We start from the raw sequence: 25,969 nt of genomic DNA on the forward strand, positions 1-25,969 counted from the left end.
ATTTCATACTTTACCTTTCATACGCCATTTGCTGCACTCTTGTTTTTATTTTAACTGTGATTGAGACAACATACGGTACTTATTGCACTCTGATATAGGAATTATGTCTCAGTGTGTGTGTGGTATTTACGCAAATGGCTAAGATCACATGACAATAAAGGTCATCTCATCTTTTCAATTTGAGACACAAATGCAGTATCAGTGCCTTCATCTAGTGGAGGAGGTTTGAAAACTTAATTTGACTTCATGCCGTTATCACTGGAGAGTTGACAGTATCTATCTAATTGCCCATAAAGCCTGAACATAACTACATTTCTTGCTGTGAGTCTTCACCGTATTCAACTATTGTATAGCATCTTTATTATCTAATCTCTCTCTGCCTTCCTCTTCTGCCTGATCAAGCTGTCTTACACCTTCTTCTCCCTGGTGCTAAAAACAGGCGCAGTCCTTTGATTGTGTGCGTCTGTTTATGCACAACAGTTTTTTTCGAAGACCTTTCCTTCATTTTGCACAAAGGAACCAGGAGCTGTGCAATATTCACAAACTATTCTTTAGCTCATACTTAAGACAAGCTTTCCCAAACCTAATCAGGGAGACAGCTACAGTTTTTGGACTCAGTGAAACAGTAACATCAAGCACCACAGGGAGGCTTCTTCTGCTTTCAGTCCTTCTATTTCTAGAATGCTAAAATGTTATGAAGTTAACCATTTTCTTCACCAGCACCACAAAACTGGAACAAAGAAAACTATTTCCTCAACTCAATCGCTTGCTTCTCCATTGAATCTCTGGCTCATGTTAAAATGTTGTAGCTTTGATACCAGACATCACTTGCTCGTTTCCATCATCTTCATGCCACATGAATCATGGTGGCAAGATGGAACCGTATAGTTCCTCCTCTACAGTTCAGTTCAAGAATGTATTTTGAAACTTCCCTTAGCTAACTCACAGATAGATCTATTCATATCTATACCATCACAGCAGTTCTGCATGTTAAAAGCTAAGCAGTACTGCCCTAAGCGACAATCAGACAACTTTGTAATAAGCAGTTGTAAAAAGCGGATGTCAATGAATAGATTTGATTTCTCCTCTTATTTTGCAAAAACATTCATTTCTTTCACAGCTCACTCACTGTCTGTACTGAAATAAGCCCCTCTGGCTGAGACTCATCTGCTTGCAAACCACCGCTCCTGTTGGTTGCGGGTCATTATTTTTGCATAGTTGTGTGATTGTGTAACTCAAAAATGAAATCAACCGAGGGGCAAATTGCTTTGAACAATATTGACTTGATGACTTGAATATATTGTCACATTTACACAAAATCCTACTTATTAAGTGTCATCCAGAGCTATTTATCCTATAAATAGTACAGCTGTGCAGTTGTGTGTGCGGATTTTTAAGCAGGTCTGATTACGTATCTGCTCGTGTCATTCCACCAGAGGGGCAATGGAGGAATGAAAAAGGAAAGCACAAATTGTTTGGGTGGAATGTGACAGGATTTACTGCAATACTGTAGATCTCTATCAAGCTTGACTGGTCTGCATAAGAATCCTGTGAGAAACAAAAAGAAATCCGGAGATAATTTGAGGAAGAAAGAGGGCAGGGATAAAGGAAACCCAATGAGAAAGAAGCTTACAAATGCTAAGTCAGTGGAGGGAGGCCATATGTGCTGAGTCTGAGTCTCTAAATGCAAACTGCCTGGAGGAGATGAATACTGAACAATTTTTCTTTCTTTCCTCATTCCTACAGGAAACTAATTGAAATGTTTTTTCTGTCAGTGACACTATGACATATAACACTGGTTCTGTACCAAACAAATAGAGCAATTTGTTTTGGTGTGCTCCGAATCCGTACTGAAATAGCTACCAGAAGGTTTATTGATCTATTGATTGAACTATGAAGTTAACGACACCTTAGATTAAGCCAAGCAAATTAAACGGATGTTGTAACATACAAAGTTTCGCCAACATGAAGATAGACTTCACAAATTTGGACGTGGCCAAAATCTATAGGTCCTCAAACATAATCTAGCCAACTCCAGAGTGTTTACCAACACACCTGAATTAACTCATAAGGTGTCGGAAGAGAAGCAGCAAATGAGGAATCTACAGTGTTGAGGATGGAGATTGTGATGCCGACTACAGTTGGAAACAAAATTCCGTTTTCTCTGTGATTCTGTTGTCCCTCCTCTCGACACAGACTAATCAATTTGGCACGTTTGTCACACCAAAAAACTGAGGTGTCACAATTGATTTGGGCGATTTCAATAAGAACCTTCACGTCTGGTCTGACTGGAAAAGAAGGTTAGAAGACTCTGACATTACAGAAGGAAGCAGAACAAAACATCATTAAGGAACATTAATGCTACTATGCCCTTCTACAACAAGATGACTATGAAGAGATGATGCACCCTGCAGTAAAGGCCTCTCAAGGTCTCTTATAGCCACAACTGAGTCACCACACTCTTGTCAGAACAGCCTTTAGATTTTCAAATGATACGATACAACTAGCCTAACATATTTAGATAACATAAGCAGATTCACACATGAGCTGCCCGTCATTGCTGAATGTATTCTCTTCCCATAATGTTGTTCAAGCAAAAGCTGCAGATTTATTTTTGGAGAATGTTATTTTTGAAAAAGTGTTGCATTTTGACTGTATTTCAGATGCAGAAACAACTTTTAGGTCAGACAGCAGCAAAGTCTACCAGTCCTGTCATCATTCCACATTATTGGCATACAGTTACGGCTTCCTGCTTTGATTTTCTCGCTCGCTCCCCTGGACAATTCTGATAAATGAGCACAGCAAACAGGCTCCAGGTTTAGATTAAACAAAGAAGCAAAGAACAAAGACGATCACGTAAACATTACCTTTGCAGTCTGGAAAAACAGATCGACATGGACCTTGAGGCTTTTCCAATGAGGGATGAGAAACCCGTCTTGTCTCTTATTGAGCAAACAGACAGTTCGGTCATGAAGCAAATATAGAGCGAACCTTGGGCGCTCTCTCACCTCCACTCCTGCAGAGCTACATCACCTTTTCTTCCAGTGTGTGTGTGTGCACATTCGTTTCCACTTTTCATTTTGGAGTTTTCACTACTCAAACAACCAATGTGAATTCCAACACACACACAAACTCCAGCCCAGAAACACAGCTTAGGCCTGACTTATTCAAAGCAAACATTACTATCGCATACTCATGAAATCTGATCTATTCATGACACAAACTCAATCTGCATAAAACCTGCAAATGAAGCTAACACACACACAGTCATAAGGGCTCAGTGTGTGTCGATCCAATCTCCTTCATGAGCCTTTTATAATCCATGTTATTAGAAGTAAGCAGCAATCAAACCCTTCGGTACCCCAGTTGCATCAGTCTGATACCAGTGGAGATGGGATGTTTGTGTGGCATACAAATTATGATTGACACGAGTGAGGAATGGTGGGGGGGCTTTTGCTAACAGACAGAGTGGGAGAAGTGACTAAAAACAGATGGGAGTGATAGATGGCAGGAAGGAGACAGGAGGGAGAGAGTGAGAAAGTCTCACAGTGCTCTAAATCCTAATGTGAGAAAAAGAGACACTGTGCAAGCTGCTGACTATCTGTCAATGAGACTGACAGCTGGATCAGCGACTGTAGAGAGACAAAAGGACTAGGTGTGGTTATGTTTATGCATTCTGGTTTGCGGTACAGGCGTGCATATGCACATTTCTGCATACATTATCTCTCAAGATCCCTCTCAGACATGAAGCCAAGAGCCAATTATAAGACACAAGAAGTGGCTTAGCAGGCAATGAATTCACCACATTTGGCCTCCACAGCAGCCGGAGACATCGGGGGGGAAAAACTCACAGTAACAACACAGCACCTTGCTAAATATGCGCAACGATGATTTCAGCTCTTTCACAAAGATTCTCTAATGTTAATTAGCGCGCTGCTATAACACTGGCACAAGGCTGTACAGGGTGCAAGGGCTACAACTCGCAGCTCTTTGAAATCACTCTCACAACTGCATTTTGGTGGTTTTTGGTAGATTTTAATTTTTCTCTCTGCCTACGTAAAGCACTTTAAATTGCCCCTGAGAGTGAGGTTTGTTGCCTTAGCTGCAGGTCAACCCCAATGGAAACAGCCTCTTACATAGAGCTGCTGCATATGTAAGAGCAGCACGTTACGCTGCTTTCTCTGGGGTAAAAGCAGAGTCCATGAATAAGCAAAGCACCGCTGCATTTTAAAAATTGTAATCACTGAACCAAAGGTATCACCAGTTCTCCCTGTGATCCAGGCAAATAACATATGTATCACCATGGCTAAAGTTAACTGAAGTTACGCCACTAACTCTACATTTTTATAAACATAAAGGAGACAAATGTTCTGTTTGTTACAGTGATGAATGAAATGTTATCTTAATGCATCAAACTGTAGTGAAATAATAATTCTCCTTTATCCTTCATACAGAATGAATCATGAAAACAGCCGCCATAACATTGGATTGATTGATTTTCAAAATCAATGTGAATCTGACTGCAATTTACACAAAAGTTATTTAAAAATACCTCAAGTTAAAGCTTTATTTTTGGCTTTGCAAACAAATAATTTGTATATTTCAGATATTGGTCCATTTCTTATGGGGAAATTTAATCTAATCCCACAATCCAAAACAAGTTAAATTGATTAATTACCCACCTTGCATACCTTGTTTAGATATTATAAACCTAAAATACTTGATGATTGAACCATGTCATGTAATCTTGTTGAGGTTTGTGGCCCTTATTCATCATTGTGTTATATTATTTATCTCAGAGCTACTTTCAATTTAGATTTAATGACTTATGGGAATAACTTTCAAACTGCTTACCAACACATTTGTCTGATTTTTAAGACAAAATGATAATAATATGCTGGATATTAGCGAAGGTGATGAGTCATTTGTGACCCATGTAGTACTTATGCGCTGTAAATTCTCCAAAAACACAAAATTACAACATTAGAATATACTACAGCTCGCTTGATCATTAATTAGAGAAACATTTTCAGGTCACATGAACGTTAAAGTATGACCTAAGAGTTTTAAAAACAGAACACAGAGCAGAGGAAATCTTTGAGGCTGTTTTTAGACTTGGTTACTTGAGGGCAAACCAAAGTTCCTTTCATTTGAGAGCCAAAGCTTTTTTTTTTGCATGATTTCACTCTCAAGAATCCTTCCTGACCACAGACGGAGCACACAGCATGTATTTGTGGCAGTGCAGAGCCCATCGACCTCACATCTGTGGGATGATGTTGTATATTTGAACGGTGAGAGAACGGGAGTTTGTCTCTCAACGCTTTGGTAAGGAAATCTATTTCTAGAAGCCTTCCTGGTGAAAAGCTTCATAATGGAGCACGTCTTCACTCCTCTTATTGTAGTGATATCGTGTTCTTTGGCGTGTGTGCGTGTGTGTGCAGTGGTTAGCTTTCACGTTTGGTGAGGAATGCCTGAAACTGTACTGGACCACGACAGAAATAGAACCTTGAACACCGTTACATCATACTCAATAGACTTTATTAGGCATTACAGGCTTTACTAACTACAGTGCAGTGTCGAATAATGAAGGTCAGAATTTTTACGATCGGCGGCAATTTGCAAATCCACTCCACTAGGTTTGTGAAAATGAGGTAAAGACCTGATCTAAACCAAGTCACTCTCACCTGGAAGTTCATACCTTTTTCAGTTTGGTTGTGAAAGGATGATTGATGAAGAGGAGGCTTCTTTTGGCCTTTTGAACTTCACCTTCAGAACCTCATATACATCTGCTAAGTCAGTCCTCAAGTCTAAAGCCCTTACATTGTGATTCTAAGCTACAGAGCGAACGGCAGGCATTCCCAAAATAGCCCAGCCTTGTTAAATATTTCAGTCACTCAGATGCTAGCATGAGGAGGAGAGGAAGAGGAGGGGAACATCACAATAATCCCCAAACAAAACCACACTGCTCAACTAAGTGCCAAGGTGCCATGATGAAATTTCTTTCAGTGTCAAGATTTTTGCTCTTGTTTCGGAAAAATGTGGTAGTGTACCGGAGCCCGACAAACTATTTCTCCATACTTCTGTGTTAATGGAGAGAGAGAGAGGTAGAGAGCGAGAGAGAGAGCGAGAGAGAGATATTAGATTTTAAGATGGAGACAGAAAGAAAGAGCGAAAACAAAATAGCTAAAGTCTACTTTTGGAAACAGTAAACTTGCCAAAGCCACAGTTGCCATGTTTTTGGTACAAAACGGGATTATTTAACACACACACACACACACACACACACACACAGACAGGAGCCCATTCCATCCCAAACCGCACTCCTCGCCTCATCAAATCTAATGGAGCAATGGCTTCCTGCTGGTCCTGGTCTGGAAATGGATTTTATGGTCACACGTTGGAGGAAGAAGTCTGGTTGAAAGGTAGAGCGACTTTTTCTCTGGCGCCATGCTGGATGAGAGTGAATGTGTGAGCAACATTAGGTTCCAATGAGGAATTTAACAGAAAATACATCATTTATCTCTGACAGAAACTTTTATATGACCTCTTAGATAAAAGCTTTTTTAAATCTTTCAATGGCTTTGCAGTAGGTTTTGGATCAATGTGTGTGTGTGTGAGTGTGTGTGCGTATTCTGCAAACACAGTGTTGACTGATAAAATTCCAATGCATGACTGGCTCACAGAACTAATTTGATTGTAAAGCAGGAAAGTTGCAATACATTGCAAAAAGAGGTTTTATTTGGTTAAAAAAAGGCTTAAAGGTTAAATACATACAATAAACACTTCGGCAAAATCTATAGAAATGTTGATCCTGCACCTAAGAAACCTGATAGTCCATATTTTTGTGTGGATTACTGCATTCTCGCTGCTTGAGTCATATTTGAGCCTGTTCATGCGTTAACTGCAAAATAAAGTGTGTGTGTGTGTGTGTGTGTGTGTGACATCTTAAGTTTTCATGGATGTGTTAAAACTGGGTCGGCTTAATCAATTTCCGAAAACAAATTTTTTCTCAGATCTAATAATAGAAGTACGAGAGAACAAGAAAGAACAAGAGAGTTGGCCAGAGAGTGGGGATGTGTTTGATGGAGGGAGGTATGAAGGAAAGATATGGAACAACAGATAAAATGAACACACACACGTTTCCATTGTCCAGTGTGGGATGGAGGTCAGTATTGATCTGTTCTAGGAAGTGCATGCTGCAGTCTGTCAGTCAGCTATTTATGAACCACTCTAATCCCCCACGTTCATCCATCAGCTCTCCATCCGTCCCTACTCCTCCCGTTTTCCAGAAATTCATTCATCGCCAATATTCACCCTGACATCTCATTAATCCCTCCATCGTCCACTGACTTCCGTCCTCTTTCCATGTGTCACTCTTTGTTATTGAGAGAGAATTTGCACTATTGTCTTAGGCTCAAATCTGAAACAGCATTACTCACAAACAGCATCGTGGGCTGTCACTCTTCACCCTCTCCTCCTTCACTCAGAGATGGAACACACTTGAACACATTTGAACAAGCATTATACTTGTGTTAAATTTGGAGGCACTTGTAATTTACTTCTGTGTTTATACTTTAGTACTATTTTCTGCTCCTCTGTCTTAACATTCATCTGATGGCTGTAGTTTATTGCAGATTATGACTTTGAGAGGACATGTTGCACTTTTTTGTCATTTTCATACTGTAATTATGTAGATTTTGTGTTGAGCATTGTCAAAATGACAAAACTTGAGATTGATGCCTGTAGAATCTATCCAGTCAGAGAACCCCTTTGTTCTTTTAAGCTTTGTGTTTGATCGGTCCCTTACTTCTATAACATTCAACACATTTGAATTTACCCGCCTGCACATGTGGGTAGACACGCCCATATTTATGCAGGCACCAATCAGAACACAACAGACATTTCAACAAAAGCCAGCCTGTTTTCCTTCAATGTGCAGAGGAACAGCAGCAAGGGAGAGTAGATGTGTGTGTGTGTGTGTGTCTCTCTCTCTAAATGAAAGCTTTGTTAAATAGAGCCCAAAAAGGAAAATAAGAATATGGAAATCTTTCAAATGTTTCCCCTTTAATAACTGCTAATACCTTTACACAACCTCACAGGAAGATAATAATTCACAATTAGAATAATATACACAGACAAAGGACACGATAATCTCTGTAGTCCTGTTCCATAGACCAGTCCAGCTAAATTTCTGGCAAATCCTTTCTCCTTTCTTCTTTCCACACATAATGTAAACTGCAGAGTCGGCTGCCAATCATCTCAAAGGTGGCCTCACTTATTCACAGCAATTATACTAATGTCTCGAAATGTATGTGCTAATGATTTATTTATGTGAAAATGCTGCACGTAGTGCCATTAAATCATCTACCCACTCCGTTTCCATAATGCTCATTACTCTCCTTTGTTTATAAGAAGAGCTGAAACAGCCCCATCCATCCATCCATCATTAACCCTTCATGTCATTAGATCACTCATTCATCCACCCACCCACTCGTCCTCCATCCTTCCTTCATTTATGAGGGCTGATGTCTCGTGCTCATTAGCAACCCTTCCCTGTCTCTCCCCTCCCTTCCTCTCCCACCCATAGCCTTTTCAAGATGCACAGAGTGCATTAGCAGATTAAGCAGAGAAGGATGAGAGAGCTCCTCCTGTCTGAGTGCCAGCTCCCTTCAGCAATACTCCCTCCTCTGTCATCTTCCTCAGTACTTTTGTTTTTTATCTCTTCTTTCTTTAAATTTCTCTCTTGAAAGTCTTCAGATTTGTGGTCATTGTCACAGTCGTTTCCATTCTGACTCCGGCTTTGCAAAATCTGCAAGTTGGATCGCCTCTTTTCAGTTTTCGTTTTCTATCTGTCCTTTGCTCCCAGGCTTCTCTTCTTCTTTGTCTTCCCGCCTCTTACTTCTTCATAACGACTCAGATTCCTCCAAGCTGGATCTTTTTTTCTCCAGGTCCTCTCCTAACATTTCTATTAAACTGGCTCTTCCACAGAGAGTCTCTCTTGCTCTTCTAGCATTAAGCCTGGTGTCCCTATAATGGCTCTCCTGTCATTGCAGTTCTTTTCCTGTCACTCTCTTTTCTCCTCTCTCTTTTTGAGCACATAGTACAGATGGGTTCGTTGGAATACATGAATGTATACCCTACGCAAATGGGTGTGTGAGTTAAGGGAATGATGATGGTCACAGGTGTCAGCAATGAAATGTGCATCGATTGATAATTGAGATTAATTTTAAAAAACTACAACCATGAGCCGATGAAATATCACCTTGAATGCTCTAAGCCCCTGTGGGCCTCTATAAAGGCACACGGTCAGATTAGATTTTGGAGACTATCTGCTGGACTGGAACCAGACCTTACTTGGCAGATATTGCACAACTTGATTCAAGTTCAATTCCAGGCAGTGAGATCCTAGAGGAGACATTCTGCTTTCTGTTCTTTCCCCCTTTATTCAAAGCTCGATACAGAGTATGTGTAAGGAATTGTCGAAGTTGCAAAACTTTGGGGACTACGTCAGTAGAATTTGTGCAATCTTTAGTTTTAAAATGGTCTGTGCAATATTCTGAGGTGATCCCCAAAGGGACTTTAAACTAGATCTTGTTGTATTGTATTAAATTGTATCCTACAGTAAAAATTAAGGCATCCAGTAAGACAAACCTATTGAAGTGCTTTGAAACAACAACTGCCTGATGAGGCCAACCAAACCCATAGCAGAAGCAGATCTGTTTCTTAGCACACCGATGTTTCAAAATTCGCACTAAAATGAAACCAAGAACATGGAAATATTGAGAATCTAAATTGAGATTTTCTGGGTCTGGCCACTGAATTCTATTTGTGCCCTGCGAAATCATGCTGTGAGATTTGGCTGAGGCCTTTTTGAACCAGTGATGTGAAAAGGCATCTAGAACACACATCACATCATGTTCTGTTCTCCAGGTCATTTTTGTCCTTGAGCTGTAAAAATGTCCCCTGTCACTTCATATATTTGGGAAGCGACATTAGAGCACTTGCCATGTGTTACATGGATACTTAACTGATGTTTTCATTGGCAAGCAAACAGAGGAACGAGGCACTTGTAGTCCATTTGTTCTGTATTACTACTTGGCTGATGAAAAGGAACAGTGAACCCCCAACAAATCCCAATGAGCACGTCAGCTGCTTTGCATGGCAGCTTAGTGGTGTGTGTGTGTGTGTGTGTGTGTGTGTGTGTGTGTGTGTGTGTGTGTGTGTGTGTGTGTGTGAGCATAGGCAAATTAGAAAAATTTAGTGCTTTTTCTCCATTTCTCAATTTCAGAAACTTGAGTGCAGTTGACATTTTTGGTGACACAACACTGCCGTGAGCTGTAACAGCACGGAGGCCAATGGAGTGAGAATCAGCAAACTCAACTCGTCAAGTGTTCAGTGACTCAGCAATCGTTCATAATGGTCTGAAAGTGGGGCGGAAATTACTGATAGAAGGATAAAAGGACGTTAAATCCCTTGATAGTTAAAGTGTTTGAGCGTTAAAGAGACAGACGCCTCAAACAAACGCATTTATTATAGGTCTCTCAGCATTTTCTCATCGTATAGACACATACCCATTGTTTTAACCTACATGAAACATAAACTCATGTTGCCTGCGACAGTTATTTGTGTGTATAAGTATAATGGAAGTGAATACAGAATATGAGAGAGAAGGGAAACAAAAGAATGTGCGAATGAACAAATGGTTACATGAGCTGAACTGAAACAATGCAGAAATGCCAGAGAGGGAGAACTGAGAACACTGGAGATCGATGTGAAGATGTAGAAAGACAGAGGGAGACAGAGGACAAGTAGAAAAGAGTGTGTGTGAGAGAGAGAAAGAGAGAGAGAGAGAGGGAAAGAGAGAGAGAAGCAAGACAGAGAAGTACAGAGAGAACCAGACAAAGCTCGGCCTTGTGACAGTGGAAGCATCAGAACACAGTGGCGTTCTGTGTGCTCCTGCGTGTGAGTGTGTGTGTGTGTGTGTGTGTGCATATCCACAAATTCCAATGACACATCCACACACTCTGTACATAAAGTGCTCAATATGTGTGTACAAATGCATGAGTTCCACTGACGCACCAGTGAGTGTGTGCTCACTGTGCCACATCCCCCATCCAGCCCACCAACAGAGGGACATTATTCGGGACATTTGAGTGTGTATTGTAAGTCCCTTCCTGGCTCATCATGGCTTGTCTGTGGGTGTGTGTAGTATTTGCCCCTGTTATGCTCGATGGTTAATTCCAGAAGTTCTCTATCATCGTGCATCTAATTTGTTATAGTTTGGTAATCCATAGCTGTTTTGTCATGACATATGTGTTTCTGTCTGCGTGTGTGTGTCAGCGTGAGGAAAAGTATGCACTCTAGTTGTCGACAAAATGGAAACTAATCTCTGAATCCAAAGCAATTTTCCATCCAATAGCACGTATTAGTGATCTCTAATCATCCACTGTGGGAGGTCATTACACTGAGGCCATATATAATTACTGTGTGCTTACTGTGTGTGTGTGTGTGTGTGTGTGTGTGTGTGTGTGTGTGTGTGTGTGTGTGTGTGTGTGTGTGTGTGTGTGTGTGTGTGTGTGTGTGTGTGCGTGCGCGTGCGTGTGCGTGTGCGCATGTGTGGCATGAAAAGTACGACAACACCATATAAGCTGCGGGAAGAACTCCAGTGTCTTTGGCAGAAGTGTATCATGAAGGAAGAAACTTATCAGTCAACCACCACCAGATCACTGTGCTCCTCACTTCACTTTGAACTGAAACTGGTTGTTATTCAACAGGTCACTAATTAACACTTGCATATTATCACTTAGCAGTGTAGCTTATAAGATGCATGTAAATTGAAATTACATATTTACAACTGTGTATGTCTGCATGCACACACACACACACACACACACACACACAGGCATGCACACGCACACACAAGTGCTCCATCACTGGTCTGACTGAATATTCCTGTACTCTACAACCTTTAATTAAAAAGCTGAATCAATGGCTGTTTCTCATCTGGGCTCTCTGAATGCTCACGTCACTGACCCCCTTCCCCCTGGGGTCACACAACACACAGGTAGTCACACTGATGCATGCCAACACACCGCACAGGCTGCGGTGAACATCCATAAACATTTACTGACACTCGTAAGCACACACACACACACACACACACACACACACACACACACACACACACACACACACAGATATATACCTGTGTCACTCCAAACTCCCAAGATTGCAAGCAGCATGATAGATGGGACTCAGACAGTTCGTATGTCAACCATAGGTCAGATATATCTCACACACACTTGAAAATTAATGCATAGGCACGTACGTACGCACACACACGCACAAGCCTACTCCTGATTGAAAACCACCCTCCCCAGAAGCTTGGTAAATAAGAGCCTGGGTGCTTTACCATCATGACAAGGGGGGCGGAACAGGTGCAGATTAGATTCAGGCATTTCATTAAGACACCCTGATGGTTATAAAGCACGCAGGGCAATGTCTCCTTTTTTACTTAATTGAGAAAATACAATAAAATCTGATATGATGGATTTATTTCACATCAATACTGCACATTGTATCCAACAGATATGATTAATTGGTAATAAATAAAAGATGCAGCTAAACAAATAAATCAAAGAAATGAGCTTCACCCTGAGCTTCAGATTATTCAGGATTCCACTCACTGGCCTGAGGTCACAACACAATTATAGGTCTAAAAAAAAAAATCCCTTATTTGTTACCGACTCTCCCTTGCTGGGAATTGCATCATTTATGCCGGCTCAATGCTACTGTTTGGTATTAATGTATACTGTGGGCTCGTTCATTTTTGATTCTGCCTTTCAGGTGGCAATTGCAGTGACCGCAGGTTCACCACTGAACAGACTGTGGTTATGAAGGGGCTTCTGGATTATGTCTGCATGCATTTATTTTCCTATGTGCAGTAAATAATGCATTTTTGGATTCCAATAATGCTGAATTAATGTGTACAAAGCTCAAGTGTTATTAGGAAATACATGCATTTAAATAAATAAGCACAGGGGCAATTCCATCCTTAAAGTCCATGTTGACCACACTTCACGATGGAACCTAACATACACACACACACACAGACATGGAAAGGCTGAAAATGTCAACAAATCTCCTTTATCTCAACTCAGGCCTGCATGAATCTGAACAGCAGCCACTTGCTGTCGGCAAACACCTCAACCCCCTCAGGCCTGTTGGGCTGCATGAGACTAACTGAAAGCGATAGTGGCAAACACCAGTTTACCTCAGCGATGCAACACTAATGGGCATGACACAGGTGATATCAGTAGTAGTGCGATGTGCCAACCGACCATACTTGCAAAACCCTGCGAAAGTGTCGCCATGAGATGCTCAGTGTTGTGGAACTTCGTGCCCATGCATCAACTGTTGAAGGTGAACAACTTGCACTGGTTATACTGACAGAGAGTGGTTCTAGTTCGGTCACTGAGTGGATGGAAGTGCTTTCTGTAGGTTGGAGACGAAGCTGGCATATTGAGAACTGATGTGACTATGCGTTATTGTTATTGGATATGAATCTAACAGTTTGCTGAAGATTCAAATACACAATCTTTTAAACAATATTTGTGAGTAGCAGAATTTAAATTGATTAATGATTACACATAAATAGAAAGAGTATATTTGTATTGAATTTAAATTTGTAGATGTGCAAACAGGGCAGAGTCCTTACATTTTACTGCTTAGTTGAACTGTGCTCTTTCCTTTTCCATTATTCTATATTGATTGTGCAACGCAGGAAGGAAGGAGAGCTTCTGCAGTGTAACTGTCCTGTAGCCAACAACCATCTCTGACATCAGCGCTCAGACTAGATCAAAGGGAATAGAAGGAATGACTGAACAATACTTGGACACAAGGCAGACTGAGTTAATACATTATTAAGAATTGTTGGCTCGACTGGTTTTGTGTGATTGATTCCACTAACAAACAAAAAACACTTCATCAATAATGTTTAGTGGGCCGTAGTGACTTGCATTACTTGAAGAGGCAACAAACAACAAGCTGTCCCTTTCCGTCATATCACTGAGGACATTTGACCCAGATCCAGTGGCTGTGGGTGTGTGGTGTTTGCTGCTTGTTCCTACATTAGACATGAAAAAGCCAAGCGACTGTTCATCCTGATTATGCGGATGGCAGCAGAGCACGACTGCCTTTATAGGCCAAACAGCAGGGACGTGCTGTGTGAAGCTTACAGAAACACAACCAGGGAGAAGCTGTAAGCTGACGAGTCAGTGGGCCAGTGTTACTGACTGATATGAGCTTTGCTTTAATAGAACTTATTTATTGGTGTTGGCATAGATGTAGTACTTTATAAATGTCTCAATGGCTTCATGTTTAATACATTTTACTGATCTATTTTAAGAATGCTGTTTTATTATAGTAGCTTTATTTTTGTACATGTACTTGATCCTACCCTGACATAAAAACAATATATATCTTTATGATATGAATGTTGGCCAAGCTCCTGTTTGTTGTCTTTAAAGTTAACTTCTGTCAATTTACAAACAACTGCGGTGGCTGCATGGCTGTAGCAATGGGGGATATGTGTGAATATATATAATATAATAATGTGTGTTCTGGCACATCAAAACACTGCAAAGATTTCCAAAAATAAGAATAAGATATTCTCCCTTTCAAGACGTGTATTTAAATCTGTCCCAGCATTCACAACTTTTTTTATACAAAATCCCTTATGCCAACATACCCCAAAAAGCATCCAAGCTAAAATAAAAATAATAAGCTGACCGATGTGTGAATGTGTATTTACACATTTCTTGAAACAAAGTGGATTGTATAGACAAATAAACACAAAATACAGATTGCATTCCTGCATTCACAAGCCAGCGTCAGAGGAGAAAACACAAATGATATGGACACAATCAGTATTTACCTCTGCTGTGTGACTACACCACTGCACAATCCTTCAAACAGCATTTACCACTGTGCAGCTTCTCAAATGTTATTAGTCATGAACAAAGATCACTGCAGCACCGATGTTATTACTTTAGTGCCACTTTATAGCATTTTAAGAAAACTGGGACTGCTTTGTCTTACAGCGGCGACAGTGGGGGCCCGGGCTTAATTTGACACGCTACGCCTTCGTCCTCTGCAGAGAGAAATGACCTTATTTCAGTTATAGCTGCTAACAAATAGGACTCCATTTCACAAAGTGCCTCAAATCTGTGCTTCAAATCTGAAAGTTGCTGATGCGTGCCAAAACAGAGATCTGATGCTCGGTGGTATAAATGGAGCAGCAAAAGTGAACAAAGGATGTGAAAGTGCTTCACATCTGCTGGATAGCAACAAAATAACACACATCTCTGTTGTTTTCATTGCTTTACTCAAAAACGTAGCTGAAACGTTGCCCTTTTTACATGGAACTGATGTAACCCAAGGAGGTGGAATATTTCTGTATTACTAAAAACAGGTAAACAAAACATTATAGAAAAATAGAACATTTTTAGATTCACCCTTTCTTCAATAAATTGTAGGCGCAATCCACAAACACAAACAAAATCATTAAATTTTCAATGAACAAATACTACTTAAAAATAATATTATTAAGGATGTCCATGTCTATAAATCCAAATAGCACAAATAAATTAGAAAAAAAACGGAAAAAGATAAAATTCTATACAAACTACAATGGTTGTACAGGATTTGACAGATTACTGACTGATCTTTACTTTGCTGGTTAAACAGCTCCAGTACCTAGTGACAAAATTTGGAGTTGCTTTGGAAAGTTAAGTAAAATTAGAACATTGTTTACCCCATGTGAACGTGTTCACACAGAAATTGGGGTTAATTAAAGAGTCAGTCTCTGATCGTCTTTCTACTCCGTCAGGCATATGCAAGCAAAAACATGCTTAATTATGTTACAAGAGCAATTCTTGGTGTACTGCATATATCACAGAGCATGTGGATGCACTTTCTCACACACACACGGACACACACATCTTTCTCCTTATACTGGATTACGGTCTAAACGTCACTCCCCATAACCTCTCCTCCTCTCCGTCCTTGTTCACCGTGGTGTGTTATTAACCTCTAACCCTCCCTATCTGATAGCACATCATCCACCATTACTCTCTCTCGCTCTCATCCCGTTCTCCCCTTTATCTCATCGCTCACTTGTCTTTACCGGGTGTCACAGTTGTCTTGACACACTCCCCTGCCCCCCTTTAATCAGGGTTTGCCCTGTGCTGTCATCCTGTGGGGAGGGGGGACATGGGGGCAAGGGGAGGGTCGCCAAGCAGCAAGTAGGTTATTTAACTGAAAACTATGCATTTTCACATCATCCAGCAGCGATAGTCAAACCAGGTTTACAGTGAATCCAACACTATGTGATAAAAAGGAACGTTGTAATATTGCATTAAAACAAAGGAGAAAAAAAAAGACTAACTTTAACAACAGATTTCAGTGAACTAATAAAGGTGTTACCTTGCAACTCTCAAAGCTATCTTGTGAGAGTTTCAGCTTCCTGCTCTTGTTGCTTTTGTAAACCTTTTCACTAAATGTTTGTATTGTAGAGAGCCAGACTGAGGTCCTTGCACTGCAGACGACCGTGAAGCTGCCAATTCACTTACAGTGTATCCTCAGAAACTAGCTGACAACCTTCTGACAGGGACGTGTCTTTCAAAGGCGATTCTAAACAAGACTTCCATGACATCAGACATCTTTAATACCAGAGCTTCTACGCGGCCCTGTAGTGTACAATGAAAACTAAAATTGGAGTCCAAACTACCTATTTTTCCCCACTGCGCTTTTTTACGTTATTTTGTTTTTTTTGCTTCGATGCCACAGAAAAAAGGGCGTTGCGCCAAAGCCATCTAATGTTTGGGGAAACGTTGTTAATCACTTCTTCGCTTTTGTCTCTACCTCTCTGTCCCTCCTCTCTTAACCTACTCTCTCCTCTCTTCCTCTGGAGGCTTAAAAGGCATTAGGATAAGAGGCTCCCTCCATCTCTCAGGCTTTCTAGCACATAGGTCCAACTCCCTCTCTTACGCTCTCAACACACATGAGATGGCAGCACTTAACATTTTTTGAGTGCAAGGTTGCAGAGCCAACTATGTATAAAATGGAATGTTCATATCTGTCCGTGACTACATCAGTTCTGTCAATGTTTTCTTTGGCACCACAAAGCCAGGCAGTTTACTTAAAACTGCAACTGGAAATCTTAACTGTAACCAAGGAAACCTGGTAAGACCAGTGAAGGGACAAAAGCTGCGGGGGGAAACGAGACTTTAGACGCTTTTATTCTATCATGCAATGGAAAAAAATCAGGGAAAGGATAAGAAGAAAGAGAAGACCCTGTCCACCAAAGTCAAGCCTCGGGACAAGACTTTATCACAGATAGTCAAAGCAATAAGCAAGGAGCCAGTGAAAGGAATGGGGATGTTTTCCGGCAGCTGTACACACGCCAATCATGTGATATTTACCAGCAACTTAAGACGGTCCTGCTGTGCAAAGCCTGAAGCGTTCTCTTTGAAAATGTGTGTATGTAGAATGCCGGCAAGACCGAGTTTCTGAGGTGAACACTGCTCACTTAAACGATCAATAGAATGAAAAGAGTATGCATTAGTTGAGTCAGAGGTGACCGTAAGCAGGGGGACAAACAGAAACACTCATTATTATTTCAGTGATCAGAATTCAAGATCATTTTTCTCTTTATATGAGAGGTTAAAAACAACAACACTGCCCCATTTTTCTTTATTGCATTCCCAACCAGCTTCCCAGAAAGTGGACACTATGGAGCATTTATATGAAAGCCAAGGCAAACTGCAGCTACATTCTGCTCTCACCAGTTTTGGGCGGTGATTACTCACACTGATGTTGACATTTAGTGATGTAAATGTGCCGCTGGTAACCATCAGCTGCTGATTGCCTAAAGACACATTACGCATGTGTGGAGCCTCTCCGCTTGACTGAGGAATACGTGCAGATCTGCGAACTACCTGGACAATGATTCATGCGTGAGAGGAAGGGGAATTCTGTTTAATTTTAAAGCAATATTGCATTACAGTTAGATCTGATTTCTCTCTGCCTTTCTCTCTCTCTCTCTTCGTCAAATCCAACAAACGGTCACAGTTTCCTCTCCCACAGCAATGACAAATCAGTTCTATTGTCTATTTGAATACTTCCTCATTCCCTCCTGCACATATTTTTGTAGTAAGACGAAAGGAATGCAAAAAAAGTAGTTTTCAGTGCAGCTGTTTTCCTGTCATTTCTGCAAAGCCTCCGTGCCTCCCTAACCCCTCAGTAAATACTGAGCGGCAATATTTGACTAATTTAATAGTCAAACATTTCCTTTCCTATCAATGCCTCCAGACTTTGAAACAGCCTGTCTGAGCGCCTTCGGTGAACCAGCTCAGTAACCACGTTTACATCGCTTTTAAAAACCCAATTTTATAAAAATAATCATTTTGATGCATACATGCACCTTCTAACATTGTTAATAAAGATTCTCTACAAATAAAGTTTCTCTGTGACTAATTCACACAGAACTGACCTCCGCAAATTGCATGAAACTTAAATTAAATCCAATACGCAATTAACCACACTTGTAATATCCCCATTGGTTATTTGAGTCATCGTTCCTTAAATACATATGCATACAGAGGAGAAGCGCACATTGCGATGACTCACCCCGATGACAAGCAATCTGCTCTTCCAGGCCAGTGCGCCTGTTTGAGACATGACACACATGGCCCTCAGTGCTGAGCTCTGGCTAGTCGCTAGTCCGTCTCATTTGGAGTCGGAGGTTATACTGAACCCTCAGGACCTAGAACACGGATCAAAATAAGCAAAGCAACAGGAAAAACATCCGAAATGAGTGCAGGTCTCATCATTTGATCTACAGAGGCACCAGGGGAACCAATGATGGATTCGCTTCTTCCCTTCCACTTCTTTAATCATCAGTCTGCCACACACAGGCCACCTAATATCCTTTAATTAACAAACTACCAGGCAACAAGCTGAGCAATAAAAAAAAAAATCATTGGATCTCATGCAGACTTGAAAAGGTGCTGTGCCTGAATTGGACACGATGTGGATTAAACCAAAGCCAACTCCATCTCATTCACTACATTTGAAGCTCCCTGAAGAGAGGAGCTGTTTAAAGTTGCATGTACAGGCTCCCACCGAAAACAGCTTGATTGAAAGAGAGAGGGAGACAAAGAGAGAGAAAAATAAATTCTCTCACTAATTAATAGGTGACTGAATTTCAATTAACGCTGACCTCAATTTCTGTGAAGAAGAGAGAGAAAACAAGGAGGGAGTAGAGATGATGGAGCGAGCGGGCGAGAGAGCGAATGCACAGTGGCGTCTCATGGAAAATATTTTGTTTTTCCTCCCGCGCTGCTGCCGCAAACAAAGCCTCTATTCTTCAACAGTGGGAAGGTTATTATCTTCAGCACTGGATGGTTCTGTTCTCTGTTCCGCGCTGCGTTGTATCACTTTGTGTTGCCCCGTATAGATGTTATACTATTATTTCATGGGTTCCACCACACGTTGTTTTGTCTCATATTGCTCTGTTGTGCTGTGACGGGTAATTTGTCGTCCTGTTTGTGTAATTTGTCTTGGTTCTGGTTACAATTCTGTCCTACATTTCCCAGAATGCAGCTGAGTGCAGAGATATTTGGTTTCTCTGCCTCTTCAGTTTTGCATTTCTCTCTGTCTCTGTCTCTCTCTCTCTCTCTCTCTCTCTCTCTCTCTCTCTCTCTCTCTCTGTCGTTCTTGAGCGTCCTTGAAACATCCGTTCTAATTGCTTCTATGCGGCTATGCTTCTATGCTTATTTCTGAGTTAAACGTTGCAGCTACATTAGAAATATTCCACTGTGACTTCATCCCGTAGCCGAAATAATACAATATTATACAAAGATTACACATTTAAATTGATCTGGAAATGTAATGTGTATCCCCAATAGCCACTTTACTGGAAAGCTTCAGTATTTTAGTGCTACTCATCCCATCCAGAGTCAGCAATCCACTCTAAAGCGCTAATCGGCTTTCATACACTTTGAGCTAATTGTGCGAGTTCAGTGGTCTGTGTGGTGGAGTCACTCTGGCTCCTGTCAGAGCGTCCCATCTTAAACAGAAGGCAGGCTGCTCCCATTACATGAGCGCACTGGAGCAGATGGTGTGCTACCTGAGAGAAGTAAACTCGGCGCCAGTAAAGCTTGTCAAACAACATCAACAACAAGCAAGCTAGAGACAGGGTTCAGCATTCTTCTCTCAGGTTGGTAGATGAAAGCCGGGCGGAAACACACCAGACAGTTCAGACTTCAGTGGGATGCTCATCTCGTTCTGTGTCTGCTAGATATGTACTAAATGTTAAGCATCTGTTTGCTGAGACATTAAGATTAAGAACCAAATTTAATGAAGGCGAAAACAAACTCCAAATAAATGTTTGAGCAACACAGTAAAATGCCAAAGGAAGTTGAGACAACACAGATGTTTGTTATAAATGATAAACAACCATACAAACGCTTTAGAGCCTCAATCAGAAATAGTTTCTTGAAAAGTAGCCACAAGCTGTCCAAAGCATTTACAGATGCCCCCAAACTTTTAAACATAATCTAGGCTTTTCTCTCGTAAACAGGTTTCAGTGAATGAGAACTGAATCTCTGTGACATTAAGTACAAAGCAGTTTACTTGACTAGAGCCTGAAATGGACAACACCACCAAATGAAATGAGCTAAGCTAGCAGACAGGACTTTGCTGTGTGAGTATCAGTTTGACTTGAAACCTACTGAATAGTTTGTCCTCATCTTGTATGTGACACTGGAATAACACAACACACACACACAACTAAATTCACACTAAAAATAAGTGACGTGCAGGACCTAATCTGTGCGCTCTCTGCTTTTAGCTTTGGAATCTGACCTCTGTCATCATAAAACACAAGGTAGCTTGCTTGTATAGTGCTACAGATCCTTCCTCCGCTCACACACAACACACAAATAATCAAAATACAGGAAATATCAGGACCGCAATCCAAAAATCCAGCTTGAATTCACAAAATCAGCCACAAATGACACAAAAGCAAACAAACAAGTCCACAATGAGCACAGAGAAATGGATCAATTACATCTTTATAACTTTTTATTTCATCTTATATATGCCCATAACACAATCAGCCTCCCTCTAAGCTCCGGCTTCAGGTGAGGCAACTTATGTGGATTTAATTGGCCGAAAATCAACGAGCGAGTGCAGATTTTATCGTGTATTTCATGGAAAACAGCAGGTGTCCCAAACATTTGACACGCTCACACATCCAGCAGAACAGAGCTTATCATGGTCCCTATCGCCTGTTTTGCATGTAAGCATATCCAAAACCCGGCTGAGCTGCAAACACTCGGGCTGATTTGTTTAGCCTCCAACAAGTCACATTGTTGGCCTGTGGGCAGCTGCTACCATGCATGTAAAGCAATGATCAATATCTAACTCTTTGATGATCACATGCATATCATATACATGTGAGCACAGACACAAGCCTGCACTCTTCAATCAGTCACGCACACACACGTGCACACACCCACATACATGCCGCATAAAGCCATCTATCTGCATTTACCCACACACACACAAGCGCATGCAGCATTTCCCAGCTGTAGGGCTCAGAGTTCAAAATCAGCTTTGAACTCCAGAGTGATGTGATAAGAATAGCATAAATTAACATTAATCAGCGTGTGTGTGTGTGTGTGTATGGCTCTATATGTACACACACTGATAAATACATGAGCCGATTGTGTCTTGGCCTTTGCGTGCGTCTGTCTCACAATTTTGTCTCACAATTTTATTGCACATGTGAGGAAACCGATCTGTGTGAATGTTTGTTCTTGGGTGTGTGTGTGTGTGTGTGTATATTCTAAGTTCTGTGTGTTCCCATGGAAGTGCTGCCATACAGCCTTTGTTGAACGAGCTTGTGTGTGTGTGTTTGCTGGCATGTATGCTCAGGTGTGTTCCTCACAAACCATGCCTGCAAACCACTCGGTCTCTCTCCTTATCACAACATTCCTCCATGCTGACAACAGGCACTGGACTCGCTCTCTGTTTGTCTGCCCTATAAATAGGCCATTACTTTGAAATGTAAGTATGCTTCCTACCACCGCCACCACCCTGACACCCACCCTCCACTGTATATCTGCCTCACACACACACATGCACACACATGCACTCAGCTCCCTGCGAACACATTCTGTGAAACAACAGAGTCCAGATTTAACTGCTTTTTTAAACGTAACACGCATCTCAGCGAGAGTGAAGAGGGAACATCACTGGACTCTTTGATGTGGGTGGTTGATATGCAGCGTGTGATGTCCCTTGTGTGTGTGTGTGTGTGTGTGTGTGTGTGTGTGTGTGTGTGTGTGTGTGTGTGTGTGTGTGTGTGTGTTGTTAGTGCATATGTAAGTCACTGCACTATACTGTATAACACAATAAATAAAGTAGGTACAGCCACAATATAAAAGTCACAAATTAGATTAAAGATGAATCAAAATGTGAAACTGCGAGCTGACAATCCCATCATGAAACGACTGCAGCACCAAGGTGACATCACAGCAGCAGCCCAACACAACCCTGCATGAACGAGCGCTCATCTTCAAAAGCGGCTTCACTTGAACGCCACATTTTCCTCTTCACTTTGTTTATCTGAACAATATAAATTTAACTTTGCGAATACGTACAAAGTGTTTTCTGTCTCCTGCCAAGAAGTTTTTTGTGATTTTCACTGAGGCTCCTGACGTGTGTGTGTGTGTGTGTGTGTGTGTGTGTGTGTGTGTGTGTGTGTGTGTGCAGCTCAGCGCCCTCAGACAATAAAAAGTGACATCGTGTCACTGTTAATGCAACATGAATTTATGTCTGTGGATGTGTGGTGTCAGTGACTGAGCACCAGTGTCACCAAGACAACACTTCTCCATCTTCATCACTCTAAATGACTGAATGACTGAAGAAACGCCATAAATGCAAATCTCACATTTCAGTCTAATTAAGAAAATAGCATGAGATTCTACTGTATTTCTTCATCATTTCTTATCTTCTATCTTACTTAATTCTTCTCAACATTTTTCAAAGGTTGCCCACCAGGATTCCAAACCCAAACCTCCATCGGGACGTACTGAAGCTCACAGCTGGTGTTGTTTCCTGAGCCTCCCAGGAAGAGGATGAAGGCGAGCTGGGTCAGTTTATACACCATTATACTCCCGTTTGTTTCATCTTTCCTGGCACTGATTGGAGGATTTATTCATGGTCACCGTTGCAGCAACTGTCGCTGATATCTAACGGTACACACTGGCACACACAGAACCGTCCGTGTCTCCTGGAATTTGATCCTCTAACCAAACAGTAGCGAGCAGTCATCCATTGTGAAGGTTGTATCATATTCAGTTTATTAGTATAAACTATACATTTACAAATTCTTTAAATACTGCACCAGAACTGAACCAGCCCGACTTCAGCGCCTCTTTTCTGATGGTTTGGCTCAGTTTAGCTCATGTATGAATAATGGACAGGAAGCCTTTAAGATGGACGATCTTTTGGCGTTGTTTCGCCCCGATGATACGGTACATGACTAAGGCATCACTTGTCAAGACATCCCACTCTAATCCGGTGGAGGATTTTACAGGGAAGACAATAGAGCTTGAAGATGGATGGGCCAACTGGGAACTGACCTCATATTTTGTCTCGCTCAAGGCCCCTGAGATAGCCACAAGGCCACCGCACTGCTGTCATGTCAGCCAATAAAACCAGGAAGAAGAAGAATAAAACCTGCATTTTTTAAAGAATACATTCCTCAAGTCGGGTTTTTTTTATTGTTGATTCAGTAGAATTTAATTTATTTTCAAATATTACACATTATTAAAAGGTCTTGTCTGTTTTTGCAAATTAAGTTTAATTTAGTTCAAAGTTAAACAGTAAACCGTTGTAAACACCAGATCCCCGTGTAACAAATCGCTGCTGCCTTTATGTATTTAAGACTATTAAAATTATAATAACACAGTTTCTTCTAGGATTCTATTTAGCACAGAAAATATAAAGGCTTTTTTTTAAACATTTTATTTTTGTATCTATTTCCCCCTGTTGGTATCATTTCCTTGTTTCAGCACATGCAACATTTATCACCTTATTGTTACTCCAGCACAAAACTGTAGACTTAATTTTAGCCTCTTAATGTTGACATAAAGCCTTTAAAATAAAGCTTCCATTATTCCTGTGCTATCCTTGTGAATAATTGGGTGTAAGCGACACAGAGGAGCCTTTCATCTCCTCACTGTGTCTGAGTAAACAACTTTAGCGATGTTGCCTCCTGAGCTGCTGCAGTTCTAATCCAACAGGCCTCAGAATGTCACATTTACACAGTGAACCTCTAACAGTGATCATAGGATCTGTGGGACGCGTCCTCAAGGGGGATCTCCTCCTGCCTTGTTTTTACAGCCCTCAAGCAAGGCACATGAGGTGATCAGACCTCACCAATTACTGAGCCACAGTGCCTATAAAGACACAACAACCCCCCAAACCTCCACACACACACACACACACGCATAGAGAGAGAGAGAAAGAGAGGGAGAGAAGCTTCAGTTTCAGTGTCTTCTGCCTCTAAACTATGCTGCTGATGTAACGATTGAACATCTGCGTGCCTTGGGGAGGAAGGTGCCATATGTTACCTACATTTAGAGAGACGTACGTGTGTGTGTGTGTGTGTGTGTGTGTGTGTGTGTGTGTGTGTGTGTGTGTGTGTGTGTGTGTGTGCTGATGGAATAAGTATCTATCTGTCCTCCGTTGTTTGGACTTTTGCCATTCATTTCTGCGTAGTTTCATATTAGAGTAAACAGAGTATAGAGCAGTTCGCATCAAATGTACGTCACAGGTTTGAATCTCGCCCCCCGCTGCTCCAAACTAAATGAAGGGATCCGTGGGATGTGACGCCCCGTGGATCAGACGCGAAAGCGCAACAAAGTCTGCGCTCCTGAAGGCGTCTGACTGGCGGGGTTGGACACGTTGTTTTTACGCGCTGAGACAGGTGATCGTGCACGCACGCACACACACACACACACACGCACACACACGCACACGCGCAAATCACACGCGACACGGACACAATACAGACTCGATCAAGTCGTTCCCACTAAACGCGGCTCAGTTCGTGGAAGTTCCACTCGTGCATTCCGCCGCTTCCCATCAGCGCCACAGTGTGTGTTACACAGTGTGCGTGTGTGTGTGTGTTGCACCGCCGTCTCCTGCGTGCACATGGTTCAACCAGCGGTGACACACACACACACACTCGCACACACACACGCAAAATGATACAGAAAAGAAACGAGCGAGGCTACGACTAAGAAGGTGTAAATTTCTTACCGTGCAGGAGAGCAAGGGATGTCGGAGAGCGAGGGGAGAAATTATAAATCCTTAGTTGGTGTCCACATTGTCAGAGCGAAGAGGAGGATGAGAGGAAGGAAGCAGCGTGCTACTGTGAGGGAATAATCCGACTGTCAGTGACAATAAACCGGAGGAGGAGGAGGGAGAGCAGGAGGAGGAGGAAGAGGAGGATGGGCGAAGAGGGGGGTTTACCCCTCCAATTAGAAACAGTGGGGCTGATTGTTAGAGGGAGTGAGGCAGTCAGGGTTTAGCCCAGCAGAGCAGCAGCGTGAGAGGGAATGAAACAGTTTGATGCTATGAGTCGAGTTTTGCTTGTGTGGAGGTGGGAGCTCTTATTTGTGGTCAGAGAACTGTGTGTGTGTGTGTGTGTGTGTGTGTGTGTGTGTGTGTGTGTGTGTGTGTGTGTGTGTGTGTGTGTGTGTGTGTGCGTGTGTGTGTGAGCGAGAGACAGAGAGGGGGGGGGAGAGAGAGAGAGTCCTGAGTGTGTGTGAAGAGGCTGTCAGGTCTGATATGCAGAGCAGAGATTAGTGGTGCCTGTTTACTTATGCAA

At 41.7% G+C, this 25,969-nt stretch overlaps 1 protein-coding gene across 1 annotated transcript in view; it reads right to left on the reverse strand.

Moving 5' to 3' along the window:
* pcbp4 (poly(rC) binding protein 4) overlaps positions 1-25,511 on the reverse strand; it is an 86,528-nt gene extending 61,017 nt beyond the window's left edge. Inside the window, exon 1 of the mRNA XM_076147371.1 lies at positions 25,399-25,511. The gene's annotated coding sequence lies outside the window, so the exon portion shown is untranslated. The remainder of the gene's footprint in view (positions 1-25,398) is intronic.
* Between the last annotated feature and the right edge of the window lie 458 nt (positions 25,512-25,969).

Source organism: Genypterus blacodes, unplaced genomic scaffold, assembly GCF_046128005.1.
Source record: "Genypterus blacodes isolate CSIRO-AG114 ecotype Tasmania unplaced genomic scaffold, CSIRO-AGI_Gbla_v1 ptg000037l_1, whole genome shotgun sequence".
In the NCBI taxonomy this organism is placed as follows: domain Eukaryota; kingdom Metazoa; phylum Chordata; class Actinopteri; order Ophidiiformes; family Ophidiidae; genus Genypterus; species Genypterus blacodes.